Raw genomic sequence first — 13,115 nt, forward strand, 5'->3', positions numbered from 1 at the left:
CTGGAATCCCAAGGTTTGGATGTAATTCTCGGTATGGATTGGCTGTCGATGTATGGGGGAAACATCGATTGCGCCAGTAAGACAATTTTGCTTACGACGCCAGAAGGAAGAAGGATCAAGTATGTATCCCGGCATGCACCAAATAGGACACAAGTAAATTCCTTATCAGGAGTTGTGCAGGAGGAAGTACCAGTAGTAAAGGATTTCCCCGAAGTATTTCCAGAAGAGTTGCCAGGCATGCCACCGGATAGAGATATTGAGTTTTTGATTGAGCTATTGCCAGGCACAGGGCCAATATCTAAGAGACCATATAGGATGCCCGCAAAGGATTTGGTGGAGATTAAGAAGCAGATTAAGGAGTTACTGGATAAAGGTTACATTCGCCCAAGTTCGTCGCCTTGGGGATCACCAGTACTTCTAGTGGAGAAAAAGGATGGATCGTTAAGGATGGTTGTTAATTATCGTGGGTTGAATGAAGTAACGATCAAGAACAAGTACCCACTACCAATGATCAATGATCTGTTTGATCGATTGCAAGGAGCTAAAGTGTTTTCCAAGATCGATTTGCGATCAGGGTACCATCAATTGAAGATTCGAGAGCAAGACATACCTAAGACAGCATTCACCACAAGATATGGGCTGTATGAGTACACCGTTATGTCATTTGGTCTGACTAACACACCTGCCTATTTTATGAACATGATGAACAAAGTGTTTATGAAGTTTTTGGATAAGTTCGTCGTGGTGTTCATTGATGATATTCTGGTTTACTCGAAGAATGAAGAGGAACATAAGGAACATTTGCGATTGGTACTTGAGAAGCTCAGAGAACATCAGTTGTATGCCAAGTTCAGCAAATGTGAGTTTTGGTTGAAGGAAGTAGGATTCCTCGGACACGTTATATCCGGAGAAGGAATAGCAGTTGATCCCACAAAGGTTATCACTGTGACCAATTAGGAAGCACCAACAACAGTTGGAGAGATCCGGAGTTTCCTTGGACTCGCAGGATACTACCGGAGATTTATTGAGAATTTCTCCAAGATTGCAAAACCTACGACAGAGTTGTTGAAGAAGGATACCAAGTTCATATGGACTGAGGAGTGTGAGGCTAGTTTCCAGGAGTTGAAGAAACATTTGGTTACCTCACCAGTGTTAATTCTGCCAGATCAGACCAAGGATTATGAGGTGTATTGCAACGCTTCATATCGAGGACTTGGAGCAGTGCTCATGCAGGATGGAAGAGTTGTTTTGTATGCTTCACGACAACTGAAACCTCACGAATTGAATTATGCCACGCATGATTTGGAGTTAGCAGTCGTAGTGCATGCATTGAAAACATGGAGACATTTCCTCATTGGAAATCATTGTGAGGTGTACACGGATCATAAGAGTTTGAAATACATTTTCATGCAGAAGGAGTTAAACCTCAGACAAAGGAGATGGTTGGAGCTCATCAAGGATTATGATATGAGATTGCATTACCATCCCAGAAAGGCTAATGTAGTAGCTGACGCATTGAGTCATAAGAGCCATGTCAATACACTAATGACGGGAGAAATACCAAAGGAGTTAGCCGAGGATCTTCGTGAGCTATGTTTGGAAATAGTTCCGAGCGGCTATGTAGCAGCATTGGAGATTCAGTCAACTTTGATGGATAGAATCAGAGAAGCTCAGAAGACTGACAAGGAGATTGCCTCTATAAAGGAGAAAATGAGCGAAGGAAAGGCTAAAGGATTTCGTGAGGATGAGCACGACACCCTATGGTTTGAAGACCGTGTTTATGTGCCCAATGACCCGGAGATCAGGAAGTTGATTTTGCAAGAGGCACACGATTCACCATATTCGATTCACCCAGGAAATACCAAGATGTATTTGGATTTGAAGGATACTTTCTGGTGGACCGGAATGAAGAAAGATATTGCGGAGTATGTAGCAGTTTGTGATGTATGTCAGAGAGTAAAGGCAGAGCATCAGAAGCCAGCAGGATTGTTACAGCCATTGCCGATACCCGAATAGAAGTGGGATAAGCTAGGCATGGATTTTATCACGAGATTACCCAGGACTCGTTCAGGCTATGACTCGATTTGGGTTGTAGTTGACCGGTTGACGAAAGTAGCTCATTTCATCCCAGTAAAGACCACTTACACCAGTGCTAAGTTGGCAAAGATATACATGACCAGGATTGTATGCTTACATGGAGTTCCGAGGAGTATAGTATCAGATAGAGGAACCCAGTTTACCTCAAAGTTCTGGAATCAGTTGCACGAAACTTTGGGTACCAGGCTAGAGTTCAGCACAGCTTTTCATCCACAGACAGATGGACAGACCGAGAGAGTCAATCAGATTTTGGAGGATATGCTAAGAGCTTGTGCGCTAGATTATGGATCTAGTTGGGATGACAATTTGCCATATGCAGAATTCTCTTACAACAACAGCTATCAATCCAGTTTAAAGATGGCCCCTTTCGAAGCCTTATACGGAAGGAGGTGCAGGACACCGTTGTCATGGGATGAAGTTGGAGACCGCCAGTTGTTTGGACCTGATTTGATTAAGGAGTCTGAACATAAGGTGAAGTTGATTCGCAATAGGCTTAAGGTAGCCCAGTCCAGGCAGAAAAGCTACGCAGATTCTAAACGCAAGGAGACAGTTTACGAAGTCAGAGACCGAGTTTATCTTCGAGTATCCCCACTTTGGGGAATAAAGCGCTTTGGTGTTAAGGGAAAGTTAGCGCCACGATTTGTAGGACCATACCGAGTATTGGAACTTATGGGAGAAGTGGCCTACAAGTTGGAATTGCCCGAAGGATTGTCAGGAGTTCATGATGTGTTCCACGTTTCTCAGTTGAAGAAGTGTCACGCGGAGATGGCTGACATACCCTTGAGAGACACAGTGCCATTGGAAGCAATTCGGTTGGATAACAATTTGACCTATGAGGAGAAACCAGTTAAGATTCTCGAGTTTGCCAGCCGAGCCACCCGCAGCAAGGTTATCAAGTTTTGTAAGGTTCAGTGGAGCCACCACACGGAGGATGAAGCCACCTGGGAGCGAGAGGAAGATTTGCTCAAGGACCACCCTCACCTATTTTCTAGCCAACCCGAATCTCGAGGGCGAGATTCATCTTAAGGGGGGTAGGTTTGTAACATCCCAAATTTTCAATTTGGAATATTATACATTAGATCATCAATGCATATCATACTTTATTTGCTTTTGGTTTTGATCCTAGAAATTCTACGCAACTCAAGGACCCACGGAGAGAGTTGGGGATTTAGTTATTTTCATATTTGAGTTTTCTCAAATTTTGAGAATAAGATCATTTGATTTTAATTATTTTATCATCAATTATTTCTATTACAAAAATATGAGAGAGGGAATAAAATGACTTTCCCAAAATAAAGAAATATTGAGGATTTAATAATAAAATCAAATAAGATTTTATTTCGAAGTTTTTCAATATTTTATTTGAATTTAGGAAAAATATGCGTTTTTCAAAATTTTCATTTAGGCCCCAAATAAATGTTCACTTTGTCCGGCTTGATTTTAGAAGTCGGGGAAAATTTATCTCGGTGTTTTTGGAGTCCGTTTAGTATTTCTTTTATTTGTTTTTCTGCGCGGAATTATTAAAAAAAACGCGAACCGACTTCGGGCCGTACCCGAGCGGGACTCCGCCAGGGGGCAGCCTTTAAATAGCGCCGCCCCGAGCTGCCCCAGCCCATTAGCGCCGCCGCCAGCCCACCCGCGCCCGAAACCCTAACCCTAGTCGCGCACCGCCCGCCACCGCCGCCGCCGGACTCGCCGCCCAAGGTCAACCTCGTTTTCGCCGCCCGTTTTTTTTAAAAAACCACGGTTTATTTTATTTAGCGAGCGTTCGCTCGTTCGTTCGTTTTAACGAACGTATTCATCATTTAGATCCAGATAATGAACGTTCGTTCGTTAATCTGTTCGTCGTTTTTCTTTTTCTCGGATTTTCCGCGATTATTTTCTGATCGCGATTTCTGATCCGATTTTCGTTTTAGTATAACTTTTCGCTCGTTTATCGGAATCAGGCGATTCAAGCGCCTGGAGTTTCGTCTCGAAACCCTCTATCCGTTTAACCAACTTAAACAAGTTTTTGCTTCTGTAAAATATGACTTAGATCTAGATTAGTAGAACGAAGTTTGTTTCTTTCGCCGTTTGACTTTCGTTGCTTCATTTGATTTGATTCTTTTTGCAAACCGGAGTTCTTAAGTTGAACTTTCTGGTTAGATCTCTTATTTGAGTTTTACCTGTGCATTAGATGAATACTTATTGTATGCTTATTTGTTTGTCTGCGATAGAATACCCGGAGTGCGCCGCCTGTTACTTCGAATCTCTAGGTTTCACGGATCATCAGCAAGGCAAGTAACACTTTGATCATACCTCTTTACTACCCAGTTTTATTGCATTAGATCAATCCTCAAACATTGCATGATTAGGATCTAATTAAAATGTGGGATGGGAAGTAGTTGAGGTAGTACCTATTACCTGTTGTATTATCAAACCTTTGGGAGTTACTTCTACGTTTGCCTATTATGCCATGCTATGCTAGTAGACGTGGATTGGGTGAGTGATATCCATGACAGATGTGAGTTTGTTAATTAATGGTTTATCTAAGGTGGCAACTTAAACACACATCTGGGTGGATTGAGGTACCTGGGTATTCCAGGATTGCCTGTTGTTTTTCTTTATGGACCGCCACCCAGGCCCAAAGGGATCATGAGATTTTTCATACTAGAAACTTCCGTGTGCAGCCACAAGCTATTATGGGCTCTAGAATAGTTGATTAAGTCGTGCGAACTCTTACAGGGTAGACTAGCAGATGTAGGAGAAAGTAGGTGTAACGGTCTATCCATCGTAAGGTGCTAGCGCTTCTGAAAGACTATGTCTCGGTCATCCGTTTCTCAAACACCATGTAGTGCGAGAAATCCAACGGAGGCGATTGAGTCTTGTGGGGAAAAGTGCGCAAACCTCTGCAGAGTGTATAAACTAATCATGGTTAGCCGTGTCCCCGGTTATGGACGTTTTGAGTATCTAGTATTTGGATTATCATGTGAATCTCATCATGTTACTATAATTAATTATTGTTGGTTTTTTTTAAATGATGATTACTTTAATTGGGGTTGTGGATGCTGTCAACCATTCTCAATGTTTAACAACCACCATGATAGTTAAATAAAATTTATTCCTTTGTAGTAGGGAAAAGCTGGCTTTACGCAAAAACTGTAACCATAGAGCTTTCCACCAGCCAAATATGCATGTAGTATAGGCTTAATCTTTCATTACTCTCTATGTGTTACATTGCCAGCATATTCCATGTGCTGACCCGTTTTCGGGCTGCAACGTTTCATGTTGCAGACTTTTCAGACGACGAGTAAGGTGCCTTTTAGGTCGTGGTTCTATACTCAGTGATGCCGTTGGAGTTGATGGACTCACTTATCTTCCAAGTCTTCCGCTGTTATCGTTATTAGATAGCCTTAAGCCATACTTATTGTAATAAGTTCTCTTTTGAGACATTCGATGTAATAAGTGTGTGATTGCTACTCTATTATAAATCTTTCAAGTACTGTGTGGTGTCAGCATTACTGATCCAGGGATGACACCTGAGCAGAGAGATCAGACTGTTTGAGGTCTGGTTGCTACAATTATTTCCAATAAGTCAGTGGTTCGCTCCATTGTTCCGAAGAACGGAGTTTCAGTCATCTTGCCCATGAGGCATGGTTCGTGAGTATCAAATGATTCATAATCAAGTGATTTCAAAAGCCCATTTGCATGGAGTTTCTTCATGCGCTTTACACCAATATGATCAAAATGGCAGTGCCACAAATATGTTGCACTATCATTATCAACTTTGCATCTTTTGGCATCAATATTATGAATATGTGCATCACTACGATCGAGATTCAATAAACCATTTACATTGGGTGTATGACCATAGAAGGTTTTATTCATGTAAACAGAACAACAATTATTCTCTGACTTAAATGAATAATCATATCGCAATAAACATGATCCAATCATATGCATGCTCAACGCAAACACCAAATAACATTTATTTAGGTCCAACACTAATCCCGAAGGTAGAGGGAGTGTGCGATGGTGATCTTATCAACCTTGGAATCACTTCCAACACACATCATCACCTCACCCTTAACTAGTCTTTGTTCATTTTGCAACCCCTGTTTCGAGTTACTAATCTTAGCAACTAAACCGGTATCAAATACCCTGGGTTACTATGAACACTAGTAAAGTACACATCAATAACATGTATATCAAATATACCTTTGTTCACTTTGCCATCCTTGTTATCCGCGAAATATTTGGGGTAGTTCCGCTTCCAGTGACCATTCCATTTGCAGTAGAAGCACTCAGTTTCAGGCTTAGGTCTAGCTTTGGGTTTCTTCATGGGAGTGGCAACTTGCTTGCCATTCTTTCTTGAAGTTCCCTTTATTTTCCTTTGCCCCTTTTCTTGAAACTAGTGATCTTGTTAACCATCAACACTTGATGTTCTTTCTTGATTTCTACCTTCACCGATTTTAGCATCGCGAAGAGTTCGGGAATCGTTTTCGTTATCCCTTGTACATTATAGTTCATCACGAAGTTCCAGTAACTTGGTGATAGTGACTAGAGAACTTTGTCAATCGCTATCTTATCTGGAAGATTAACTTCCACTTGATTCAATCGATTGTAGTACTCAGACATTCAGAGCACATGCTCACTTGTTGAGCTATTCTCCTCCATCTTGTAGGCAAAATACTTGTCAGAGGTCTCATACCTCTCGACTCGGGCATGAGTCTGAAATACCAATTTCAGCTCTTGGAACATCTTATATGCTCCATGGCGTTCAAAATGTTTTCAAAGTCCCGGTTCTAAGCCGTAAAGCATGGCGCACTGAAATATCAAGTAGCCATCATACCGAGCTTGCCAAACGTTCATAATGTCTGCATCTGCTCCTGCAATAGGTCCGTCACCTAGCGGTGCATCAAGGACATAATTCTTCTGTGCAACAATGAGGATAATCCTCAGATCACAGACCCAGTCCGCATCATTGCTATTATCATCTTTCAACTTATTTTTCTCTAGGAACATATCAAAAATAAACGGAGATCTACATCTCAAGCTATTGATCTATAACATAGATATGCAAATACTATCAGGACTAAGTTCATGATAAATTAAAGTTCAATTAATCATATTACTTAAGAACTCCCACTTAGATAGACATCCCTCGAGTCATCTAAATGATCACGTGATCCATATCAACTAAACCATGTCCGATCATCATGTGAGATGGGGTAGTCTTCAATGGTGAACATCTCTATATTAATCATATCTACTATATGATTCACGTTCGACCTTTCGGTCTCTAGTGTTCCGAGGCCATATCTGCATATGCTAGGCTCGTCAAGTTTAACTCGAGTATTCTGCACGTGCAAAACTGGCTTGCACCCGTTGAATGTGAATGTAGAGCTTATCACACCCAATCATCACGCGGTGTCTCGGCACGACGAACTGTCGCAACGGTGTATACTCAGGGAGAACACTTATACCTTGAAATTTTAGTAAGGGATCATCTCATAATGGTACCGTCGTACTAAGCAAAATAAGATGCATAAAAGATAAACATCACATGCAATCAAAATATGTGACATGATATGGCCATCATCATCTTGTGCCTTTGATCTCCATCTCCAAAGTACCGTCATGATATCCATCGTCACCGGCATGACACCATGATCTCCATCATCTTGATCTCTATCAACGTGTCGTCACATGGTGGTCTCGTCAACTATTGCTTTTGCAACTATTGCTATCACATAGCGATAAAGTAAATCAATTATATGGCGCTTGCATCTTATGCAATAAAAAGACAACCATAAGGCTCCTGCCAGTTGTCGATAACTTCAACAAAACATGATCATATCATACAACAATTTATATCTTATCACATCTTGACCATATCACATCACAACATGCCCTGTAAATACAAGTTAGACATCCTCTACTTTGTTGTTGCAAGTTTTACATGGCTGCTACAGGCTTCTAGCAAGAACCGTTCTTACCTACGCATCAAAACCACAACGATTTTTCGTCAAGTGTGTTGTTTTAAACTTCAACAAGGACCGGCCATAGTCAAACTCGATTCAACTAAAGTTGGAGAAACAAACACCCGCTAGCCACCTGTGTGTGAAGCACGTCGGTAGAACCAGTCTCATGAACGCGCTCATCTAATGTGGGTCCGAGCCGCTTCATCCAACAATAACGCCGAATCAAAGTAAGACGTTGGTGGTAAGCAGTATGATTATTATTGCCCACAACTCTTTGTGTTCTACTCGTGCATATAACATCTACGCATAGACCTGGCTCGGATGCCGCTGTTGGGGAACGCAGTATTTCAAAAGTTTTCCTACGATCACGCAAGATCTATCTAGGAGATGCATAGCAACGAGAGGGGAGAGTGTGTCCATGTACCCTCATAGACCGAAAGCGGAAGCGTTTAGTAACGCGGTTGATGTAGTCGAACGTCTTCGCGATTCAACCGATCCTAGCATCGAACATACGACACCTCCATGTTCAGCACACGTTCAGCACGATGACGTCCCTCGAGCTGTTGATCCAGTTGAGGACGAGGGAGAGTTCCGTCAGCACGACGGCGTGGCGACGGTGATGATGAAGTTACCGGCGCAGGGCTTCACCTAAGCACTACGACGATATGACCAAGATGTGTAACTGTGGAGAGGGGCACCGCACACGGCTAAGAGAAGACTTGATGTGCCTTTGGGGTGCCCCCTCCCACGTATATAAAGGAGGGGGGAAGAGGAGGCCGGCCCAAGGGGGGCGCCAAGGGGGGGGAGTCCTACTTGGACCCCCGGTCCAAGTAGGATTCGCCCCCCCTTTCCTATTCTAACTAGGAGAAGGAGGGAAGGACGAAGAGGGGAGAAGGAAAGAGGGGGCCCGGCCCCCTCCCCTAGTCCAATTCGGTTTGGGCAAGGGGGGGGGGGGAAGTGCGCCCCTCTCACGTGGCCTTTCTCCTCTCCTCCAATAGTGCCCAATAGGCCCAATACCTCTCCCGGGGGGTTCCAGTAACCTCCCGGTTCTTCGAAAAAATGCATGAATCACTCGGAAACATTCCGATGTCCAAATGCAACCTTCCAATATATGAATCTTTACCTCTCGACCATTTCGAGACTCCTCGTCATGTCCGTGATCTCATCCGGGACTCCATAAAAACTTCAATCATCAAATCACATAACTCATAATACAAATCGTCATCGAACATTAAGCGTGCGGACCCTACGGGTTCGAGAACTATGTAGACATGACTGAGACACATCTACGGCCAATAACCAATAGCAGAACCTGGATGCTCATATTGGCTCCTACATATTCTATGAAGATCTTTATCGGTCAAACCGCATAACAACATACGTCATTCCTTTGTCATCGGTATGTTACTTGCCCGAGATTCGATCGTCGGTATCATCATACCTAGTTCAATCTCGTTACCGGCAAGTCTCTTTACTCGTTCCATAATGCATCATCCCATAACTAACTCATTAGTCATATTGCTTGCAAGGCTTATAGCGATGTGCATTACCGAGAGGGCCCAGAGATACCTCTTTGATACTCGGAGTGACAAATCCTAATCTTGATCTATGCCAACTCAACAAACATCATCGGAGACACCTTTAGAGCATCTTTACAATGACCCAATTATGTTGTGACGTTTGATAGCACACAAAGTGTTCCTCTGGTATTCGGGAGTTGCATAATCTCATAGTCAGAGGAATATGTATAAGTCATGAAGAAAGCAATAGCAACAAAACTTAACGATCATTATGCTAAGCTAAAGAATGGGTCTTGTTCATCATATCATTCTCCAAATGACAACACATGTCTATGGTTAGGAAACTTAACCATCTTTGATTAACGAGCTAGTCTAGTAGATGCTTACTAGGGATACTGTGTTTTGTCTATGTATCCACACATGTATCAAGTTTCCGGTTAATACAATTCTAGCATGGATAATAAACATTTACCATGATATAAGGAAATATAAAATAACAACTTTATTATTGCCTCTAGGGCATATTTCCTTCAGATAGGGGCACAACTCTTGCTGGCGATGAGCGCTCAGATGAGGTCTTGGCCGCCGCTCTCTCTTGATCTCGACAAATCTTAGCCACCTCTAGTCCATAATGTGAGTGCAAATTATCTGTCATTGATCTATCTGCAATTGTTGAAGTTTACAGATGGGTAGCCCTAGAGTGGTTGGTGTGCTTGTCCGTAATAACGAGGACCTCCATAATGTCATCGAACTTCTCAAAGTAACATCGCATCATGTAGAGTCTCCCACGCTATGTATACGAACAAATTCATGCTAGGCATTATCGCTTAGATCTCCTTGGTCCGTACGCACAGGTGCATGCAGCACACTGCCTCTTGGGAAATCAACGAAGCAAATCTTTGCCTGGTCGCCGAACGGTCAGTTGAGATGACACGAAGGCTAGGTTAACCCACACCAGCTAGCCGCCAAAGGCTCAGTTTACGCCTCCTCGTCGCTGCTCCCCCTGGGGACCCACCCCTCCCCTCCTATGTTTATCAAGTATGTAGGGAAGACGTTGATGGATATGGAGTTTGACTCGAGCTAAGGGTTCACGTCTTATGGGTGAACAAAACGCTTGAGGCCCAATACAAACACGCGTCAGCCCGAGGCCCAATTTAGGAATGCATTCATCGTTATTTCCTAAACTCACTTATCCTTAATTGCGGGTTTATTATACAAAATTTTAGGGGAGTTCTGCAAAATTACATGACAAACCAAGAATATCACCTTCCTTTATTAATAAGGTATAGACTAGGAAACATGACCGTGCGTTGGAACAGGAAAAAAAAATACATATCTCTAGCGCAATAAGTATGGTCAAGACCGCCCGCTCTTGTGTTGCCGCTTGGCTTCTTAGATGTTGGGCATATTACTTTACTTATGGTTCCAAATTTTAAAATTATATTTTTTTATATGTTTCAAGTCAGGGTGTTGATTGCGTGGAAATTGAAATAACTTTTATTTTTGCGGATATAATTGGTGCAATAGTGAATAATAATTCATCAAATATGACACCCCACATACAATTATATAATTTTGGAACATTTTTTTCAATTTGGGTTCTCATTATTGGTGCATGACATGGATTAGTAATTAGTCAAACTTACTAAAGTTGCATCTGACATGTATAAACAATTATCTTGTAGTGATTACATACTTTTTTGTCTAAAACAATATAACATGCCTGGGTTGGAATGAGTTGGAGTACAAACCAGAATTTGTAGTACAAAGAGTCAAAAACATGTATAGTATATAACAGAGTATATATTATGTAGAACATTCTTTTAACCTTTTTATTGTGCATTTGGTTTAGGTTTGTATACATGTTTTGATGGAGAGGGGTATCCTTATCCTTTAAAGAAGCGCATGTTGTGATGGCGGGGCGCTAGGTTAGTATGTTGAGACTAGACAACGACGACCCTCTATACATGTGTAGGGTTTGGCCGTGGTCATTCATCTCTCTAGAATTAATGGGGTTCATTGCTAGTGATTACATGTTCCACTGCATGCTTGCATGTTTTGGCCGACGATGACCTTTTAATTGATGTGACTCATTATCTTCAATTTTCACCTCGGCTCTCTCTGCCACAGGCTCAATCTTCACCTCAACCACTCTATCTCCTATTGACACATGTATTGATTCTTGAGGCAGCTTACCAATCAATCCAGAGGCGTATATAAATTGGTAGGGTGAGGCATAAGTAAGCGAGGTGATACTATTTAGCAGGAAAATAATCTTCTTTTGTACAAACAATCACAAACTAGTTTGGCTGGATCATGGTCTTCAAAACTAGTTTGGCCGAGGCCCTTGGCAAACGAGTAGAAAAAACTAGGGCTCTCGAGCCAAGGATGGTTTGTGGGTTGATATTCTCGAATGCCAAAGGGGTTTTGTACAAAATGTATGGTGGACTAAGAATATCACCTCCGTTTATTAGTATGTATAGATATAAATACACACAGAAGGTACTCGGTGATTCTTTTGCACTGCACAAGAAATAATTGTTATATATTTTTATTTTTCTTGCGGTGTGCTACATATTCTATGGTACATCGGAAACTTTTTCGTTTAGATTCTTGTCGCATTTGATCTCATAGAACTGCAAAAAGACGTGGCACCTGTCATTTTGCATTTCATCATGTGTTTTTGGAGTCCCATGAATGCCTGAAAGTTTAAATGTTGGTATAAAGCTATGCCTATGCTCTACTTTTGTGTGAAATAAATACTTGCATTAATTGTACATTAAATATGTGGTATATATATGTATTAAGATTCAGATCCGTCCCACATTTACCGCATAATATAAGACTAGCCATAATGGATAGTAACATACACATATCCCTAGACTATGTTACTACCTTCATATTGAGTAGTAACTTAAGTGTGGTAACATGCAAAGATTCATTTATTAGATTATAGACTCATATTGCATTGGGACATGATGTTACAGTAACTAGCTAAGTTACTACAATTACCTCTCTCTTCATTAACTCATTGCCACATAAGCAAATCTGCTGAGTTGGACTCGATGTTACCGCTAAAGTTACTCCCACTGTGGCTAGTCTAAGTGGAAAGCCCGTATATTTTTATACGAGATAAGTGGATTCAGCGGGCAACCCACATCCCACTAAAAAAACCATGCAGTTTGTCTCTAAATCACGAGTTCGCAAGTAAAAAAAAGGGAACACATACATTTATTTTTTGAATCACGGGTTCACAGCTGTATCAGTGATACCTGGTTGCTCCATGTGCACGACAACGTATGAAAGCCCATTGTACCTAGTGGCGTAGTATCAATGCTCCCATGGTCTCTCTTTGGCCACCCTTTGCCATTTTCGAAGTTGTCATTGTCTCCCTTGCCAGCGTCGGCACCCGCGAATCGTGTCCGGCAGGAATCCAAGAAGGCTACAACGTCAAAAATCACTGGTCCGTTGCTGCGGGCTATAAATCAGAGGTGCACGGTGTCCAGGCAGATCTAGCGGCCGCGCTTCGGTTGCT

Source organism: Triticum urartu, chromosome 1A (genome assembly GCF_056163025.1).
Source record: "Triticum urartu cultivar PI428250 chromosome 1A, HENAU_Tu73, whole genome shotgun sequence".
In the NCBI taxonomy this organism is placed as follows: domain Eukaryota; kingdom Viridiplantae; phylum Streptophyta; class Magnoliopsida; order Poales; family Poaceae; genus Triticum; species Triticum urartu.